At 38.7% G+C, this 21,304-nt stretch overlaps 1 long non-coding RNA gene across 1 annotated transcript in view; it reads right to left on the bottom strand.

Moving 5' to 3' along the window:
* Positions 1-7,967: 7,967 nt before the first annotated feature.
* LOC139185228 (uncharacterized) overlaps positions 7,968-21,304 on the bottom strand; it is a 451,826-nt gene continuing 438,489 nt past the window's right edge. The window contains exons 4-5 of the long non-coding RNA XR_011568793.1: positions 10,773-10,893; positions 7,968-10,354 (exon numbers count right to left, since the gene is read on the bottom strand). This is a non-coding gene — a long non-coding RNA (uncharacterized lncRNA). The remainder of the gene's footprint in view (positions 10,355-10,772; positions 10,894-21,304) is intronic.

The raw sequence follows: 21,304 nt of genomic DNA, 5'->3' as shown, positions 1-21,304 counted from the left end.
GTGACCATTGCACCAACTGCAAGTGATTTTAATGTCTGTAGATGTGGACATTTAAAAAAGCAATGTCCCAAAACATGTATCAGTTATTTTATCAGGTACTCAACCAAACAAGCAGCAATCTGTTCCAAGCTTTCAAAAAAGAATGCCACGTTGGATTTATCAAGAGACCTTCTTAAGATTTTTCAGGATTATTTTGATAACAGTGTCCCTGAGTAAGATGAAAGTGTTAGCAGCCCAGTTATGTCTGTCTTTGCGTTCCCATGGACTGTAACCTGCCAGGCTCCTTTGTCCATGGAATTCTCCAGGCAACAATACTGGAGTAGGTTGCCATTCCCTGCTCTTATTAAGCCCAGCATTGACAGAGACCATACAGTGTAAAGCAGGGGTTAAATGTCTTTATTTTGCAGCCAGATTGAGTGAGTTCAAATTCTTGCTCTAGCATTTATTAACTGGGTGACTTTGGGCAAGTTGCTTACCCCTCCATGCTCAGCTTCCTCACCTGTAAAATAATACTTTCTCTTTCACAAGGAGGGACTCTGGGTTACAGACTGCAAAACCAACCACAGGTAAATCTTGGCACAGATAAAGGATAGAACCCCTTCCTCACTTTTCTCCACTTCCCAAGGCCAGAGTCCTGCAATAGTACACTGGACTAATGTTGTTTCACTGAAATTCAAGCCAAGTGAAAGCACAGCAAATACTGGAAAAAACAGCTGCCGTGGTTTCACTCGGCAACCACTGTGGCTATAAGCAAAGCCACAGTTGCAAGATTCCACGTGTAGGCTGAAAAAGTCAGTCAAGTCTTTTAGATACTGAATTATCACAGCAAGAATCATGAAGTTGGGTTAAAACTGGAAGCCTTCCCTGACCACCAACCTAGGCTGGATCCCCTAGTCATATACTCTCCTGGGATTCTCTAATTCTCCATGATAAGACTTATCAAAATTTTATTTAAATAATATTTAGTGTCTATCACTCCTTTGTCTCTGATATCACTGAGGCCCGATGCCCCAGAATATAAACTCCACGGGGACCCTTCCACTCCTACTCACCAATATTTCACATAGTGCTTTGAGTAATTCAGGCATTCGATAAATATTTACTCAATAAATGAATGTGTGAATGACAATCATATACATGTATTTTAGATATTCTCTATTTTTAAAGCACGGGCTCTGAGTAAGGAAGGGGACCAATATCCATTTCCATATTGTCAGTTTTAAAGTCAGCCATATGCTCCACCATACTAAGTGTTCACCCATTCATCTGAACTCAACAACACTTCTCGAGCACTACCATGTGCTGTATTGCTCAGGATACAGAGATGTTATCGATGAGTTCATCCTTCTCTACATCTCCTTTCCCCACCAAATGCACAGGAAGGGGAACTTCATATTAGCCTTTTATTAAACAAGCATTTTTCGAGTGATTGTTATATGCTCTGTTAAGTATCTCTAGTTCTGTATTTCATTTGGTACCTTCTTTCTGGTGGTCAGGGAAGGTTTCCAGTTTTAACCCAAGTCATGATTCTTACTGTGATGATTTGGTATCTAAAAGGTATAGACAAGAATCTGTCCTCTCTTCATTATGCATTGTATGACTTTGCCAGTGAACAACTATTCATTTGCTGTATAAGTATAAATGAGTCTCCTGGGTGAGACACCTAAGTTTGAGGCAATGATATGTTCTTGTCTACAGACCAGATAACACTGCTGTTAGAGACCTCAAAATCTCACTGACTCAAATGCATTTCTTACTGTCCCAAGTTCTTTGTAATTTCAGTGTTTCTCCAGAGCCGCTCTCTCCCAAGTACCAGTGATCTGATCATTTCCATCTTGTGGCTCTGCTATCTAGGCATTTAGCCTGCATGGTTGCCATGTCAGGGGAGTAGAGACAATGAAGAACCCACCTTGCTCCTCTAATCTTTAGTCTAGAGAGACATTCTATCTAGAGTTCATTGATCAGAAAGAGCAACAGGTCCCTACCTAACTGCAATGGATCCAGGAAGGAGAGGTGAAACAGATATGGTTAATTGCTAAAAATTTCTACCACATTGTTGTATTATACTCATCAGAAGCAATCTCAATCTGTGGAGTAAACTCTGAGATAATAGAAGACCACTAAACTAGATGTTAGGGAGTATCTTCCATTCCACCAATTTTTAATAAAGGAAGATGAGGCTTAAAGATAATTCATAATTTCAGAACTATTTAGCAGAAATACCAGAACTGGTGATTAGGTGCCCAGAATCCCTATCCAGCATATTTTTCCCACTACGCAATGATCCTCTCACAACACAGCCCACATGGCATTATATGTGGCCTCCCCATCAGTAGGAGGCTGCAGAATCTGAGAAAAACAGAGCCTTCACAGTTCAACTAGAGCCAACTATCTCATGTCAGCTGATTAAATGGATTACAGCCATCTATCTATTCAATAGAAATTCCATTTCCTTAGACCTTACATTTTCAATGCAGTATGTTATTTTCAATGAGAAATTCAGTAGGCAGGAACTAAATTTGTTGAGCCCTGAGGCCTGGATTTTAAATTTTTATTAAGTATGTATGTTGCCCTCACACATCAACCACAGATAGTTAAATTCTGGTTTGGAAAATTTGCTGGCATTTACTGGGCATATATGAACTGGGTTGTATCTTGTATTAAATAGCACCGTGAACTTGATTTTTAGGTTATTCTTCTCTATTTATAATTTTTACTGGCATTGAAAATAGATTTAAAAGTGGGCAGTTTACTTTCCTTAATAGCGGAAAATGCATTTGGTAGAGGGGAAAGTTTTAAAGAGAATATATTCAAAGGTAAGCTACCTGATCTAGGGTTTAGTTCATAAGTGGCCAAACTGTACAGAATGTCTGTCTCTCTTCTTTCCCCACCATCTCTTGTTTTCACATATCTATATCAAACATGCTTCTCTACTCAAGGGCCTTTTTCACCCTGACACCAGACGTGACAAAGAAAGTGATGTTGGCAAACATCTTCTAGGCAGGAGATGGAAAGTCACGGTCCTTCAGACAGATGTCAACCAAACCCCAAAGTGCGCCCCCTGACACATGCATGTCCTCTGATGGGCTTACAAAGTCCTTTTAGGACCACAGTAGCCAGAAGCACATCTTTAGGCCATTTCAATTTCCAGTCAACAGCCATTTCTGGACATTTCCTAAGAAATGTATTTCTGTCCTTGAGAACTCCTTCAGCACAGCCTCTCCCACTCTACCTAGCAGCCTGGACAGTTCTGACATCACTCCATTTTCTAAGTCACCCTCACATTAACACACACACACACACACACACACAAAAGAGGAAAGAAAAAGAAAGAGAGAAAGGAAAAAGAAAATTACATTTAAAATGGGATTAGGGCTCATTTTCTTTATCCCTTTCAAAACGTCTGCTCCTTTATCTTAGTGCCATCTAGCTGTGCATGGAGATCAGTGACTTTTTCAGATTCATTGCCAATGATCAGTCTGCAAGTTGGCTGACAAGCAGGGCCAAGAGACCAGGCAACTGCCCCCTTGACACACGTGTGCTCTCGATGAATGTGTATTCTCCCTCCCCTTCTCTGTAACCCAGTTAGCGCCTTGAATTGGCATGACTCTCCCAGTCCAAGTTGAGGCCCAAAGTGGGCCTTCTATCGTGCAATTCAACATGGTCCTGCTTAGCAAAAGGGCAGCTCATGATACAGTTTTATCACAGTGTTCTATGGATTATCAGGAGTAGAACAGGTAAGGTTTTTCAAAGCCCCACGGGAGCACAGCATTTTTCTGTGAGACACCATATGTATCCTTGATACCTTATCACCTTGATATCCTATCACCAGATACTAAATTATGAGACCTTGGTCAAGTCACTGAACTTCCCTGGGTTTCATCCTTGTGAACTATGGAGTGGACACCTTAGTGTGCTTGTTCTTCTTTCTCACATGATATGTACAGATAAAAACGAGACATAGTCATAAAATACTTTGAACAATTATTAAAAAAAATGATAATTACAAGCTCATGCGTTGCTCATGGGGGTATTAAAAGGTGTGTGTGTTAGTTGCTCAGTTGTGTTTGACTCTTTGTGACCTCATGGGCTGTAGCCCACCAGGGTCCTCTGTCTGTGGTATTCCCCAGGCAAGAATTCTAGAGTGGGTTGCCATGTCCTCCTCCAGAGGATCTTCCCCACCCAGGGATCGAACCAATGTCTCTTATATCTCCTGCATTGGTAGGTGGGTTCTTTACCACTGAGCCACCTGGTAAGCTTGTATTAAAAGGTATAACCACTGAAAGCTATTAACAACTTGGAGTATTACTGCACTTGTTGGAATTATATCTGACTGACTGTGACAGAAAGTCTAAAATGACAGAGGCTTATACAAGAAATAAGTTCATATTTCTCCAATTAAGTCTCAAGGAATAAAGCCTCTTACTAGGACGGCAGCTCCAGGAAGTTGTGCAGGTTCCTCCTGGTTCTAACTTCCCTACAGCAGAGCCCTTATGCTCTTAATCCAAAATGACCCCTAGACCTTTTGTCAACATATCTGTAATTCTGATACCAGAAACAAGCAAAGGAACAGAACCAAGGAAAAGTCAATGGATATATAGCAGCTATCTCTTTAAGTAATATACTGAAAACTGTCATATATTTTTACTTACTTTTCATTGGCCAAAATTTAAATTGTCATACTTAGCAGCAAGGGAGAGTAGGAAATGTTTCCTCCAGACATCCATATGTCCAACTTAAAATTAAGGAAGAATAAGTTTTAAAGTTGGCAACTAGTAGTTTTTGTTCTGCCAAATGAAATTGAACCTGATCATAAGTAGCTTATGATCCAACAAGTCTGTATCTGGGTGTGTGCCCTAGAGAAGCTCTTTCATATGGCAAGAGTGACAAATGGACATAAATTTTCACTGTGGCACTGCTTGCCATCCGAAGAATGCTCTGTGCTTCACCTATTCATCCGCCACCCTTCTCCTGAAGCCCTGGCAATGCAACCACTGTACAATCTATTTCAGATGAGATGGGGCAGGGACTTGTACCTAAAGCAAGGTACAATTAATTAATTTTTTCTCTTTTGCACTATATTAAAACCTTCTGTTTCCATTGCTAGAGATACTTCCCTTTGGCAATCCTATGCCACCCCTTCCCCCTTTAGAAAGGGGGGGATATTCAGAGAGACAATGCCTTTAAGGTTAATTTTCACTAGGAGAACATAAGTTCATGGAGAAACTTCTATAGATATTACTAAAGAAAACTCTTCTGCTTATTTCAACTAAGGATTATTGAGATATATAATAATCATTTATTGAAATAAAGGCCTATACCTACAGAAACAAATTGCTTTCTTTTCAAGTCTTGACTGGAATGGGTGAATTTAACTCAGATGAACCTTATATCTACTACTGTGGGCAGGAATCCCTTAGAAGAAATGGAGTAGCCATCATAGTCAACAAAAGAGTCCAAATTGCAATACTTGGATGTAATCTCAAAAACGACAGAATGTTCTCTGTTCGTTTCCAAGGCAAACCATTCAATATCACAGTAAACCAAGTCTATACCCAAACCAGTAATTCTGAAGCAGCTGAAGTTGAACAGTTCTATGAAGGCCTATAAGACCTTCTAGAATTAACACCCAAAAAAGATATCCTTTTCATTATAAGGGAAAGGAATGCAAAAGTAGGAAGTCAAGAAACACCTGGAGTAACAGGCAAATTTGGCCTTGGAGTACAGAATGAAGCAGACCAAAGGCTAATAAAGTTCTGCCAAAAGAACGCATTGGTCATAGCAAAAACCCTCTTCCAACAACAAAAGAGAAGACTCAACACATGGAATCACCATTGGTCGACACTGAAATCAGATTGATTATATTTTATGTAGCCAAAGATGGAGAAGCTCTATACAATCAGCAGAAACAAGACTGGGAGCTGATTGTGGCTCAGATCATGAATCCTTATTGCCAAATTCAGACTGAAATTGAAGAAAGTGGAGAAAACCACTATACCATTCAGGTATGACCTAAATCAAATCCCTTATGACTATACAGTGGAAGTGAGAAATAGATTTAAGGGACTAGATCTGATAGACAGAGTGCCTGATGAACTATGAATGGAGGTTTGGGACACTGTGCAGGAGACAGGGATCAAGACCATCACCAAGAAAAAGAAATGCAAAAGAACAAAATGGCTGTCTGAGGAGGCCTTACAAATAGTTGTAAAAAGAAAGGAAGTGAAAAGCAAAGGAGAAAAGGAAAGATATACCAATTTGAATGCAGAGTTTCAAAGAATACCAAGGAGAAATAAGAAAGCCTTCCTCAACCATCAGTGCAAAGAAATAGAGGAAAATAATAGGAGATAAAATAATAGGAAAATAATAGGAGATCTCTTCAAGAAAATTAGAGATATCAAGGGAAAATTTCATGCAAAGATGGGCACAATAAAGGACAGAAATGGTAGGCACCTAACAGAAGCAGAAGATATTAAGAAGAGGTGGCAAGAATACACAGAAAGACTGTACAAAAAAGATCTTCACGACCCAGATAATCATGATGGTGTGATCACTGACCTAGAGCCAGACATCCTGGAATGAGAAGTCAAGTGGGACTTAGGAAGCATCACTACGAACAAAGCTAGTGGAGGTGATGGAATTCCAGTTGAGCTTTTTCAAATCCTGAAAGATGATGCTGTGAAAGTGCTGCACTCAATATGCCAGCAAATTTGGAAAACTCAGCAGTGGCCACAGGACTGGAAAAGGTCAGTTTTCATTCCAATCCCAGAGAAAGGCAATGCCAAAGAATGCTCAAACTATCACACAATTGCACTCATCTCACACGCTAGCAAAGTGGTGCTTAAAATTCTCCAAGCCAAGCTTCAGCAATATCTGAACTGTGAACTTCCAGATGTTCAAGCTGGTTTTAGAAAAAGGCAGAGGAACCAGAGATCAAATTGCCAATATCTGCTGGATCATCAAAAAAGCAAGAGAGTTCCAGAAAAACATCTATTTTTGCTTTATTGACTATGCCAAAGCCTTTGACTGTGTGCTTCACAACAAACTGTGGAAAGTTCTGAAAGAGATGGGAATACCAGACCTCCTGACCTGCCTCTTGAGAAACCTATATGAAGGTCAGGAAGCCACAGTTAGAATTGGACATGGAACAACAGACTGGTTCCCAATAGGAAAAGGAGTACGTCAGGGCTGTATATTGTCACCCTGCTTATTTAACTTATATGCAGAGTACATCATGAGAAATGCTGGGCTGGAAGAAGCACAAGCTGGAATCAAGATTGTCGGGAGAAATATCAATAACCTCAGATATGCTGATGACACCACCTTTATGGCAGAAAGTGAAGAACTAAAGGGCCTCTTGATGAAAGTCAAAGAGGAGAGTAAAAATGTTAGCTTAAAGCTCAACATTCAGAAAACTAAGATCATGGCCTCTGGTCCCATCACTTCATGGGAAATAGATGGGGAAACAGTGGAAACAGTGGCTGACTTTATTTTTCTGGGCTCCAAAATCACTGCAGATGGTAATTGCAGCCATGAAATTAAAAGACACTTACTCCTTGGAAGGAAAGTGATGACCAACCTAGATAGCATATTAAAAAGCAGAGACATTACTTTGCCAACAAAGGTCCATCTAGTCAAGGCTGTGGTTTTTCCAGTGGTCGTTTATGGATGTGAGACTTGGACTATAAAGAAAGCTGAGCGCTGAAGAATTGATGCTTTTGAACTGTGGTTTTGGAGAAGACTCTTGAGAGTTCCTTGGACTGCAAAGAGATCCAACCAGTCCATCCTAAAGGAGATCAGTCCTGGGTGTTCATTAGAAGGACTGATGATGAAGCTGAATCTCCAATACTTTGGCCACGTGATGCGAAGAGCTGACTCATTAGAAAAGACCCTAATGCTGGGAAGGATTGAAAGCAAGAGGAGAAGGGGATGAGAAGGATGGTTGGATGGCATCAACCACTCAATGGACATGAATCTGAGCAAACTCCAGGAGATGGGGAAGGACTGGAAAGCCTGGCATGCTGCATTCCATGGGGTCACAAAGAGTCAGACAGGACTGAACAACTGAACAACAAAATACATTATACTGGGGTGAATAATATTAGATTATCAATAGTTTATTATTTTTGTCACTGAGTAGTATTCCATTGTGTATATGGTCCACAATTTGTTCATTCATTTTACCAGTTGATGAGTATTTGAATTTTTTCCACTTGAGGCTATTATGAATAAAACTGCTCTGAACAATCCATATGCAAGACTTTGTATGAAAGTATACTTTCATTCCTCTTGGATAAGTATCCAGAAGTGAGATTGCTGGATCATATGGTAAATGCATCTTTAACCTTATAGGAAATGGCCAAACTGTTTTCCAAGGTTGTTTTTTTTTTTTAACCATTGTACATTATGCCCAGCAATGTATGAGAGTTCTAGTTGCTCCACATCATCAAGGCCAGTGACGTTTAGAAGAGGACAAAAAGAATAACAGATGGAGATAGAGGGATTGGTACAATATAAAACCCTTGTCAGGAGCTCCCTGTGTTGGAAGACGCCTCCCAATGACTGTCCTTCTCTCTCGTCTACCTCAGTCATTTCTACCTGAAGATGCTCAGAAAAAGGTATTCTTCTAGGAACAGCTATATCCATCTCCCTGGATGAGACAAAGGTCTACCTTCAATTATGAAAGTTGTTTTGTAGCCTATCTACCTGCTTCCTTTCTCCTGCCTTTTCAGATTCCTCAGTCCTCCTAAGCTTTTTGCCTTCATTTGAGGCCTTTTACCTCCTTTGATCTTAGTTGTGCCCTCCTGGTTGTCACCTGCCCAGTGGGCCTGCTTTACCTTCCCTTTTCATTGATGCTGGGACTTGGGCTCCTTATGCATGAATGTATTTTGCTCAGCCTGGTGGCTTTACTCTTTAACTCTTTTTGCACATTGCTGCTGCTGCTGCTAAGTCGCTTCAGTTGTGTCCGACTCTGTGCGACCCCATAGACAGCGGCCCACCAGGCTCCCCTGTCTCTGGGATTCTCCAGGCAAGAACACTGGAGTGGGTTGCCATTTCCTTCTCCAATGCATGAAAGAGAAAAGTGAAAGTGAAGTTTGCACACTAACCTAAGCTAATTTGGTCACATCTCTTTTGACATTTTTGGAACATAATTATAGCCACTATATTTAATTATAGCCATAGCCTCTTCATTTACAGCACGTTTCTGACCCAAGTCTCCCAAATGTGTTGACATTTGTTAAACAGTTACTAGCAAGCAGGCACAGAACACTTTGAATAGTCTATTCCATAAATCCAAGGAAACCTTAATTCTCCATGTTTTAAGTGTGTTTGCCACACCTTGTGTGAGAGATTTGCTGGAGGTAGATGGGTCAGTATTCTAAGGGCAAGATTTCATGGCCCTAATAACCTACATTAGTACCAATATCTAGATAAAGGATATAGCTGCAGGACCATCCTTGAGCATACAGGATACAAAGGGCCAGGTAGGTTCTTAATTCCTATTTTATGGCAGTATCAGGAGTATCTCTAAAATATTCCACCCTTTCCACATACCAAGATGCTACTACTTTCACCAATGAAACCTACTTCTGCAGTCTATTATACTAATTAATGAACCACAAATTTAACCAATGAAAAGTCATCTCTATGTTTCATTCTAGCATCTGGTGCTAATCAAATATAAATAAAACCAAAGAACCTTATAAACATTCTAGAGTGTGGACCTCATGATCTCATCTGATCACCCCTGAAAATTGAATTTCTGATTAAGACAGTGCATAGCATATGACTGGAACTAAACAGGACTGATATGCATCACACATGTTGCTTTTTATTTCAGAAGCATTTTATAGTAAATTATAGATATCATAACAACTCTTGAATCCTGTCTTTGACATAACTTTTGTTGAGTACTCACTACATGCCAGGAAGTTTGCTAGGTGTTTTAAAATTGCATTTATACTTCTCATCTAGAAAATTATATTATCTCAATGAGGTAAGTATCATTGTATGCCCGTTTTACAAATGAGAACTCTAATTTATCCAAAATCATTTTAAATGATAGAGCTCTAGCTCAAATCTACCTAACCCTAAAGTGATATTTCAGCTATCTTGCAGTTTAAGCAATATAAACACATTTGTTAGTATCTACTCAAAGATGTAACTAATTCACTACTTATTAAATTTTCTTATACCTTGGTTAATGAATACCTACCTTGGAGAATCCGATGAAAGCACTTGCCTCTCTCCCCATCGAATGGATGTCATGGCTAATTTTGTCAATAACTTGAAGAAATTTGTGAAAACTTCCCCATTCCTGCCTAGGACCACATGAATCTCAGATTGAGAATCCCTGAAATAAAAGATATTAAGCGTTTCTTTACTTTAGGATTGTAATCTATACTATTTGCTCTGGTCCCTCTGTTTGCTCTTCTGAATGTGTTACTTGTTTCTAAGATACAGAGGCTACATATCCTTTATGTAATTGTGCTTACTATTTCTTTGGATTAAGATGCTTCTAGAGAGAGGCAGTCTGCTTGCAGATATTAGCTGCAAAGACCCCTTCCTGGTGACTACATTTGGTATCTATGTTCACAAGGTATAGTTTTCCCTGAATTCGTATCTCAGAAACTACTTAATGAGTACAATGCCACTGTGGAAATAGGCTCTTTAATCCAAAGGCCACACGCCTGCCCGTTCAGAGATCCGCTGTCTGCTGCCTGACAGATTACTTGAGAGGATGGTCCACGAAACAGCAACACTCTCATCACCTGAGCACAGCAGCACATCTGTATTTTTCTGTTGCCTTCCACATTCTTCATTGCTTCTGACATTATGTGAATTTTCCCAGGCTTGGCCTGCTGCCAGGGTCTCATGTGACCGAAGGCCCTTCTTTAAAAAGAATGCACAAACCACTCGTTAGCATAATTTAAACATTAATTATGAAAAGAGTCCCCCAAATGCCATGAAAACAAACCACTGAACAACTACTGAGCAAACTATCTTACTGCTGAGGTTCAGACAAACAATAGAATTATTAGCAAAAATGCATTACTAGTCTCAGTATATTTCACACAATATTTGACAATCCATAGGGCCCACTCCTTTTGCCCATAAATAAGATACACAATTTAATGGTTCTCTTTTATCTTGCGCATCATAGTGAATCTCAGAGAACATCACTTAACCTCTTCAATCCATCTTTCAACCACTGTATACATACAGATAAGAATGAGAAGAAATGTAAATTTCTTGATGTTATTCTACATATATGTACTTCTGTGTTTCCTCTAATAGAGTGAAAAATACATATTCAAATATAGAAAAAATGCTATTGTCATACTTTAAGAAAGATTCTGAAATTTATTAAAATGCAATAAGCTACAGAATTTGGCATTTTGCTACTTGCTGAATCCATTCCAAAGTATTTCATTATTTGGAATTACTAGAAGAACCTCATCACAATATAGTCTTTCCAATAACTCAATCTTGAGGCATGAGTAGAAATTATAGCATGAGAATGAAGCTATAATGAGTTTTAATTCATATCCCAAACTCAAAATATATGAGTTTTATCCCAGGCAGAAAATAACCTAGTGTTATAATAAACCTCTGCTTTAAAAAATAAACAAACAGGGCTTCCCAGGTGGCTCAGTGGTAAAGAATCCACCTGCCAATGCAGGAAAAACAGATTCAATCCCTGGTTCGGGAAAATCCCACATGCCACAGAGCAACTATGCCCACGTGCCACAACTACTGAGCTTGTGCATTCTACATCTGTAGCTGACCATACTCCTTAAAACTGTCAAGGTTATTAAAAACCAGAAGTCTAAGAAACTGTCAGAACAAGAGGAGCCTAAGGAGACGTGGTAACTAAATATAATGTGTTATTTGGGATAGGATTCTGGAATAGAAAAAGGATATTAGATAAAACATAAGGAAATCTGAATATATAATGAAATTTAGTTAATAATGTATCAATATTGGCTCATTAAATGTGATAAATGTACCATATTAATGTACATGTATTAAATGTACCATTACAATGTATCCATAATTAATTATTAATAGATGGAATTGGGTACAGGGTATATGGGAACTCTCCGTACTATCTTCTTAATCTTTCTGTAAACCTAAAATTATTCTAAAACTAGAAGTTTTTTTTTTTTTTAAAAAGGATGTGGCATGGATCTTTCTTCATAAGAAGTGCTTTATAAAGGTCAACCATTATCAACCACACGATAAATACTAAGTTTTCAGGAATCTCTGTGGTCAAAGAGAAGTCAGATAGTTACTATATATTGAATAGAATATTGACTGTAATTAACCTGAATAATTCAGAAACTAAAAGGAATTGCTGACCCATGGATTAACCAGATTACCAGTCTCCCATTTTGCTTGTGAGTCAATTATAAAGAGTCAAAATCTGAGGTGGAAAAAAGCAAACCATACGTGGTTTTCCTTTTACCACACAAAGGAAAAGTGAACAATATTGCCTCCTATATTAAAAACCCTGCATTGCCTTTCAGGGTGATGTCATCCAAACCCCTTTTGAAGCCTTGTGCAAAATCCTCTATGCCACTTATATCACAATAGTGAACTCCTCAAGCTCTAAAGACCCTTAAGATATAGCAAACATTCAATACTACTGAGGTTCGGAGAGGCTCTGGAAAAATATGAGAAGGGGTGAGTAACGTAAATAAAAATGATAGGATATTTCATTGCAAGAGTAATTGAATCATCTGCTTTGAGAAATTTTAATCATATGCCATGACATTCATCTCTTTTCTCATCTTTAAACAGATAGTTTTGAGAAATTCTTGGTTGTTGAAGAAACTTTCAGTTGAATATTCATTTATAACAGGGCCAAACAACAGGAAGGGAAAGTGCCAAAGTTTTCTTTCCAATTCACTTTACAAATGATAAGAGAATCATTCAAACTCCCATAACTCTGAGTGAACCACACAGACATAACCTCATATCTGAATTCACTAAACTTCACCCTACCTTCAAGTATGTTCTCTTCTAGACACACTACAATTGCTGACATGTGAATCCATTAACCCTGGTATCTGTTTGGATAAACAAGAAGCTAACAAAATCACAAGGACCTTTGGATTTAATGGTTTCATTGCCTGACAAGGTCCATCTTGTTTTAAAATTTTGTGTACTAACCAAAACAACTGTCTATTTTTTAAAAGTAATTACTAAACTCACATATCAAAGATGAAGCTTAGAGTATACAAGGATTTGGTTCTAATATTCCAGAAAGGAATGTGTCAACAAATAAGTCCCTCTGAATCTCCCTCTCATCAAGATGTACACACAGAGTATGTGTGTATACAATGGCTACACTAGCCAATAAAATGCCCAAACCAGCCTGAATTATGAAGCTGGTCAAGTTAGTCATGGGAAGGCTATATCTGTCAGCACACAGGTCCCATTCTTAAAAGCATTTGTTTTAAACATGATCTCGACAAATGGTCTCCAAAGTATAAATTTATACTAGATTAAAACATATTACCACTCCTTTCAGGGAGATTTGCATTTTGATAGCACTGTCTAAAAATTAAGAAAATCATTCATAAAATTGAAAGATACACAGCTCTAATCACTCTAATAGTAGAATTTTAGATTATGTCAAGTGATGGAGATAGTTCAGTTCAGTTCAGTCGCTTAGTCATGTCTGACTCTTTGCAACCCCAGGGACTGCAGCATGCCAGGCCTCCCTGTCCATCACCAACTCCCGGAGCCTACTCAAACTCATGTGCATTGAGTTGGTGATGCCATCCAAATATCTCATCCTCCTCTGTCATCCCCCTCCTCCCGCCTTCAATCTTTCCCAGCATCAGGGTGTTTTCACATGAGTCAGTTCTTTGCATCAGGTGGCCAAAGTATTGGGGTTTCAGCTTTAGCATCAGTCCTTCCAATGAATATTCAGGACTGATTTCCTTTAGGATGGACTGGTTGGATCTCCTTGCTCCAGCTCTCAAGAGTCTTCTCCAACACCACAGTTCAAAAGCATCAATTCTTCTGTGCTCAGCTATCTTTATAGTCCAACTTTCACATCCATACATGACTACTGGAAAAATGATAGCTTTGACTAGATGGACCTTTGTTGACAAAGTAATGTCTCTGCTTTTTAATAAGCTGTCTAGGTTGCTCATAACTTTTCTTCCAAGGAGCAAACATTTTTTTAATTTCATAGCTGCAGTCACCAACAGCAGTGATTTTGGAGCCCCCCAAAATAAAGTCTGTCAATGTTTCCACTATTTCTCCATCTATTTGACATGAAGTGATGGGACCAGATGCTATGATCTTAGTTTTCTGAATGTTGAGCTTTAAGCTAACATTTTCACTCTCCTCTTTCACTTCATTAAGAGGCTCTTTAGTTTTTTCACTTTCTGCCATAAGGGTGATATCATCTGCATATCTGAGGTTATTGATATTTCTCCAGGCAATCTTGATTCCAGCTTGTGCTTCCTCCAGCCCAGCATTTCTCATGATATGCTCTGCATAAAAGTTAAATAAGCAGGGTGACAATATACAGCCTTGACATACTCCTTTTCCAATATGGAACCAGTCTGTTCTTCCATGTCCAGTTCTCACTGTTGCTTCCTGACCTGCATAGAGGTATTTCAAGAGGCATGTCAGGTGGTCTTATATTCCCATCTCTTTCAGAATTTTCCACAGTTGATTGTGATCCACACAGTCAAAGGCTTTGGCATAGTCAATACAGCAGAAATAGATGTTTTTCAGGAACTCTCTTGCTTTTTCTATGATCCAGAGAATGTTGGCAATTTGATCTCTGGTTCCTCTGCCTTTTCTAAAACCAACTTGAACATCTAAAAATAGTTCACGTATTGCTGAAACCTGCCTCGGAAAATTTTGAGCATTATTTTACTACTGTGTGAAATGAGTGAAATTGTGCAGTAGTTTGAACATTCTTTGGCATTGCCTTTCTTTGGGACATTTTTCAGTCCTGTGGCCACTGCTGAGTTTTCCAAATTTGCTGACATAATGAGTGCAGCACTTTTACAGCATCATCTTTCAGGATTTGAAATAGCTCAACTGGAATTCCATCACCTCCACTAGCTTTGTTCGTAGTGATGTTTCCTAAGGCCCGCTTGACTTCTCATTCCAGGATGTCTGATTCTAGATGAGTGAGCATACCATCGTGACTATCTAGGCCATGAAGATCTTTTTTGTATAGCCTTTCTGTGTATTCTTGCCACCTCTTCTTAATATCTTCTGCTTCTGTTAGGTCCATACAATCTCTGTCCTTTATGGTGCCCATCTTTGCATGAAAATTTCCCTTGGTATCTCTAACTTTCTTGAAGAGATCACTAGTCTTTCCCATTCTATTGTTTTCCTCTATTTCTTTGCACTGATCGCTGAGGAAGGCTTTCTTATCTCTCTTTGCTATTCTTTGGAACTCTGCGTTCAAATGGGTATAGCTTTCCTTTTCTCCTTCGCTTTTCACTTCTCTTCTTTTCATAGCTTTTTCATAGCTGTTTCATAGCTGTAAGGCTTCCTCAGACAACCATTTTTCCATTTTCCATTTCTTTTTCTTTGGGATGGTCTTGATCACTGCCTCCTGTACAATATCATGAATGTCCATTCCTAGTTCTTCAGGCACACTACCTATCAGACTAATCCCTTGAGTCTATTTCTCACTTCCACTGTATAATCATAAGGGATTTGATTTAGGTCATACCTGAATGGACTAGTGGTTTTCCCTACTTTCTTCAATTTAAGTCTGAATTTGGCAATAAGGAGTTCATGATCTGAGCCACAGTCAGCTCCTGGTCTTATTTTTGCTAACTGTATAGAGCTTCTCCATCTTTGGCTGCAAAGAATATAATCAATCTGATTTTGGTGTTGAGCATCTGGTGATGTCCATGTGTAGAGTCTTGTGTTGTTGGAAGAGGGTGTTTGCTATGACCAGTGCATTTTCTTGGCAAAACTCTATTAGCCTTTTCCCTGTTTCATTCTGTACTCCAAGGCCAAATTTGCCCTCCAGGTACTTCTGACTTCCTACTTTTGCATTTCTGTCCCCTATAATGAAAAGGACATCTTTTTTGGGTGTTAGTTCTAGAAGGTCTTGTAGGTCTTCATAGAATCATTCAGCTTCTTCAGCATTATTGGTTGGGGCATAGACTTGGATTATTGTGATACTGAATGGTTTGCCTTGGAAACGAACAGAGATCATTCTGTTGTTTTTGAGATGGTGTCCAAGTACTGCATTTTGGACTCTTGTTGACTGTTAGGGCTACTCTATTTCTTCTAAGGGATTCTTGCCCACAGTAGTAGATATAATGGTCATCTTAAATTCACCCATTCCAGTCCATTTTAGTTCGCTGATTCCTAAAATGTTGATGTCCACTCTTGCCATCTCCTATTTGACCACTTCCAATTTGCCTTGATTCATCGACTTAACATTCCTGGTTCCTATGCAATATTGCTCTTTGCAACATTGGACTTTACTTCCATCACCAGTCACATCCACAACTGGGTGTTGTTTTTGCTTTGGCTCCATGTCTTCATTCTTTCTGGAGTTATTTCTCCACTGATCTCCAGTAGTACATTGGGCACCTACCAACCTGGGGAGTTCATCTTCAGCGTCCTATCTTTTTGCCTTTCATACTGTTCATGGGGTTCTCAAGGCAAGAATACTGAAGTGGTTTGCCACTCCCTTCTCCAGTGGACCACGTTTTGTCAGAACTCTCCAGCATGACCCGTCTGTCTTGGGTGGCCTTACACGGCCTGGCTCGTAGTTTCAGTGAATTAGACAAGGCTGTGGTCCATGTGATCAGATTGTTTAGTTTTCTGTGATTATTGTTTTCAGTCTGTCTGCCCTCTGATGGAGAAGGATAAGAGGCTTATGGAAGCTTCCTGATGGGAGAGACTGACTGAGGGGGAAACTGGGTCTTGTTCTGATGGGTGGGGCCATGCTCAGTAAATCTTTAATTCAATTTTCTGTTGAGAAAAGGAAAAATACTGAGAAAGAGTTTTGTTTAAAACCCTTTGAATCACAGCAGACAGGCAGCTTTCTATTCTACTTCTCCCAATTATTTCTCTCTTTACATGTCCTCCTGCTACACGAAACATGAAATACTTGACTTTACACTATATTTATTTTACAGAGTTTTAACAATATTGAATGACAATTTCAGAATAAAGCTCATATATAATCCCACGTTAGGCATAGTCTGTGAAAGTGTTTTTACATGGTAATTGGTAAATTTACTTCTGTGTTTTACTCTTGCCAATGTATTCACTCACTCAATAAATATTGAATGTCTACTGTTGGTCAGGCATTATTCTAGATATTGGAATACATCACTGAATAAAACAAACAAAATTCCTAATTCCATGGAGCTTGCATTCTATTGGGGAAGAGAAAAATAAAAGCAATAAACTTAAAGCTAATAAATTGTATATATATGTATATACGTATTTAAAAATTATAAAGCCTAGTAAGAAGGGTTTTCAGTGGCAATTGAGATGGTGATGGTTTAGTCGCTAAGTCATGTCCGACTCTTGAGACCCCGTGGACTATAGCCCGCCAGGCTCCTCTCTTCACGGGATTTTCCAGGCAAGAATACTGGAGTGGATTGCCACTTCCTTCTCCAGGGGGTCTTCCCAACCGAGAAATCGAATCCAGGTTTCCTGCATTGCAGGCAGATTCTTTACCGACTGAGCTATGAGGGAAACCCTGTTGACAATTGAGAGGAGGATAAAATTTAAAATAATATATCTAGGGAGTCATCCTTTAAAAGTGACATTAGAGAACACTTGCGGGAGGTGAGTTAGACATGTGGATACTTAGGGAAGACAACTCCAGACAGAGTAAATAGTTGGCACCAAGGACTCCTTAGTTGGGACCAATGGCCCCCATTTGGTGCCAGTGACCCCTTAGTCAGGGCCATGTCTGAAGAACAGTAGAGAGGCCAGTGTGACTGAGAGGGAACAAAATGATGTTGTCCAAGAAATATTGAAGGTGAAAACATGTAAGGCATTGTAAGTTTTCATAAGGGCTTTGGCTTAACTACTATGTGATGTTGGACAAGTGTTTAATCATTATATGGCTCAATTTAATCTGTGAAAGGAGGAACAACCAACCCAGAAGAGAAATATATGTAATAAACCAATAATGGAATGGAAATGAAAAAATAAAAGTATTATTAAATAAAGCCAAATAAAAGGAAAATGGAACAAAAAAGATGGAACAAAGAGAAAACCAGTAGTGAGATAGTACATTTACACTCAACCACAGAGTGGATGTATGTATATGTAGAGCTGATTCACTTAGATGTACATCTGAAACTAATACAACATTGCAAATCAACTATACTCCAAAAATTTTTTTAAAACTCAAACAATATGGAAAGATAATTACATTAATTATAGATAATCTAAATGCTTCAATTAAAGAGCAGATTGTCAGATCAATAAAATACCAAGATGCAACTGTGTAGAAAAATCACACTTTGAATATAAACTACAGAGAGGTTAAAAGTAAATGAGTGGAAAAGTTTTATCATGCTAAATTCAATTTTAAAAAGTTGGAGTGCTGTATCAATAGCAGAAAAGTAGATTTCAGAGTAGAAATTAGGGCAAATACAGTTGGGATTGCCATGTTTTATTGATGTATTGAATCCTTTTGTCAAGCCACACTCATTCTCTTTGTTAACAACAATATTTCTTTCTTTGGCCGCACCAGGTCTTAGTTGGGGCATGTGGGATCTAGTTCCCTAACAGGGATTGAACACAGGTCTCATGCATTGGGAGCAGGGAGTCTTAGTCACTGGGCCACCAGGGAAGTCCCACATACCCATTTTTGATAAACAAAAAATGTTCAGCAAATTAAAAATAGAAAAGAATTTCTTCAATTTGTTAAAAGGCTTGAAAAAGCTCACATCTAGCATCATACCTGTTGGTGAAAGATCTTGTAAAATCAAGAACAAGGAAAGGATTTCTTCCCTCACTGATTCTATTCATACTATACTAAGGTCCTTACTGATTAGAAAAGAAGAAAAAAAGAAAAGATAGTTTAGAAATAAAACTTTCTTTGTGGAAAATATAACCATCTATATAAAATATTTTAGTCAATATAAATTTTATTTATGTATACTAGAAATAAAACAATTGGAAATTTCAAATTAAAATATTTACAATATTAGAAAAATGTAAAATACTTAGGGATAAATTTTATAAAAGGTATATAGAACTGTATGGTGAAAACTACAAAATATTGCTGAAAAAAGTCAACAATTAGTAAGTGTGAAGATAACTCATTCTTAAGATTATGAGTCAGATATATAACATGCTAGTATGTTAATTCTCCCCAAACTGAGGTATATATTCAGTGTAGTTCAATTCAAATTCCAGTAAGAACTCTCATAAATTACTAGTAGAAATGTAAAATGGTACAGGCACATTGAAAGACAATTTGGCAGTTTCGTATAAAGTTAAATGTAGACTTACTCTATGACCCAGCAATTACACTCCTAGGTACTTACACATGAATTGACAATTATATTCACACAGAAGCATGCAGCAGCTTTGCTTAGAATTGCCAAATGCTGAAAGTAACCAACTCAGTAATAAACAATTTAATTTCAAAATATTAATAGTCAAAAAAAGAACCAAATTTACCCAAATATATGTATGGATGCCAAATGAGCACATGGAAACATACTCAACATCATTAGTCCTTAGGGAAATGCAAACTAAAGCCATAATCAGATACCAATACACAACTAGTAGAGAAGCTAAAATTTCAGATACTAACACTCACTGTTAAATTTGGCAACAAAGTCACATATGTGGCTGGTAGAAATGCAAAATGATTAACTACTTTGGAAAACAGCAGTTTCTTAATATCATCATGAACATCTGCTACAGAGATTTGTATAGATATATGTTTTCATTTCTCTTGGGTAAATTCATAGGAATGGAATAATCCAGAGGACTTTCTTTTTTAAAAAAATAATATATATTTATATATCATTTAAATTTATTTATTATATAAGCAATAATTTTATTTTATAAAATTTATATATTACTTAATTTTATTTAGTATATAAATAAATATTTTTATTCATATTTTTGGCTGTCCTAGGCCTTTGTTATTGCACAGGCCTTTCTCTAGTGTGGCAAGCACAGGCTGCTCTCTAGTTCTGGCTCTTGGGCTCAGTAGTTACAGTTCCTGGACTCTGAAGCACAGGCTCAACAGTTGTGGCACAGGGGCTTAGTCGCTCTGTGGCATGTGGGATCTTCCCAGACCAGGGACTAAGCCCTTGTTTCCTGCATTGGCAGGAGGATTATTTACCACTGAGCCACCAGGGAAACCCAGAGGACTTTCTAAGTAGTGGGTAATGAACTACATCAGGCTTCCCAGGTGGCTCAGTGGTAAAGAATCCACCAGCCAAACAGGACATGCAGATTCAAACTCTGGGTAGGGAAGACCCTCTAGAGAAGGCAATGGCAACTCACTCCAGTATTCTTGCCTGGGAAATCCCATGGATAGAGGAGGCTGGCAGGCTACAGTCTACAGGTTCGCAAAGAATCAGACGCGAGTTAGCAACTAAACAGCAGCAGCAATGAACTACATGGTAGTGCTAAGAAGAAGGATACGTCCCCAGAATTTTCGAGTGTTAGAAAAGAGGAGAGCTAAACAATGGAAGCAGGAAACTGAATGGTGTTACCTTCAGCAACAGGAATGGTCATAGAATTGATGAGGAATGCTAGTAAGGGAACACTCCAGTTCCCTGGCAGCTCAGCTGGTAAAGAACCCGCCTGCAATGCAGGAGACCCCAGTTCTATTCCTGGGTTGGGAAAATTCCCTGGAGAAGGGATAGGCTACCAACTCCAGTATTCTTGCCTGGAGAATCCCCATGGACAGAGGAGCTTAGTGGGCAGCAGTCCACGGGGTCACAAAGAGTCAGACACAACTGAGCAACTAAGCACCACACATAGAAAGGGAACAGCTCTGGAAGTAGGTAAAATAAAAGGTTCTATTCTCTCATATACAGGGATATGACACTTGAAAGGGACTGGGAGGAAGAGCTGACTTAGATAACTTTTAGGTCCACAATCTTTCCAAATATGGGACAGTAAGCAATCTCATAAATGTAGCAGAAATGTAAGCACCCACAAAAGACCTGAGCATTTATCCTCCAGATCAAGATGCATAGCATTCAACACTCTCTGAATCTAATGTGGTTCCAAGAGCTCTAGTCGCTGCAGAAAAGCCTTTCTGGGTCGAGCTAGTCCTAGATGCCCAAGGACACACAAA

Source organism: Bos indicus, chromosome 10 (assembly GCF_029378745.1).
Source record: "Bos indicus isolate NIAB-ARS_2022 breed Sahiwal x Tharparkar chromosome 10, NIAB-ARS_B.indTharparkar_mat_pri_1.0, whole genome shotgun sequence".
Taxonomy (NCBI): Eukaryota; Metazoa; Chordata; class Mammalia; order Artiodactyla; family Bovidae; genus Bos; species Bos indicus.
Note: the sequence above shows the minus strand (reverse complement) of the source record. Positions and strands in the feature narration are given on the sequence as shown.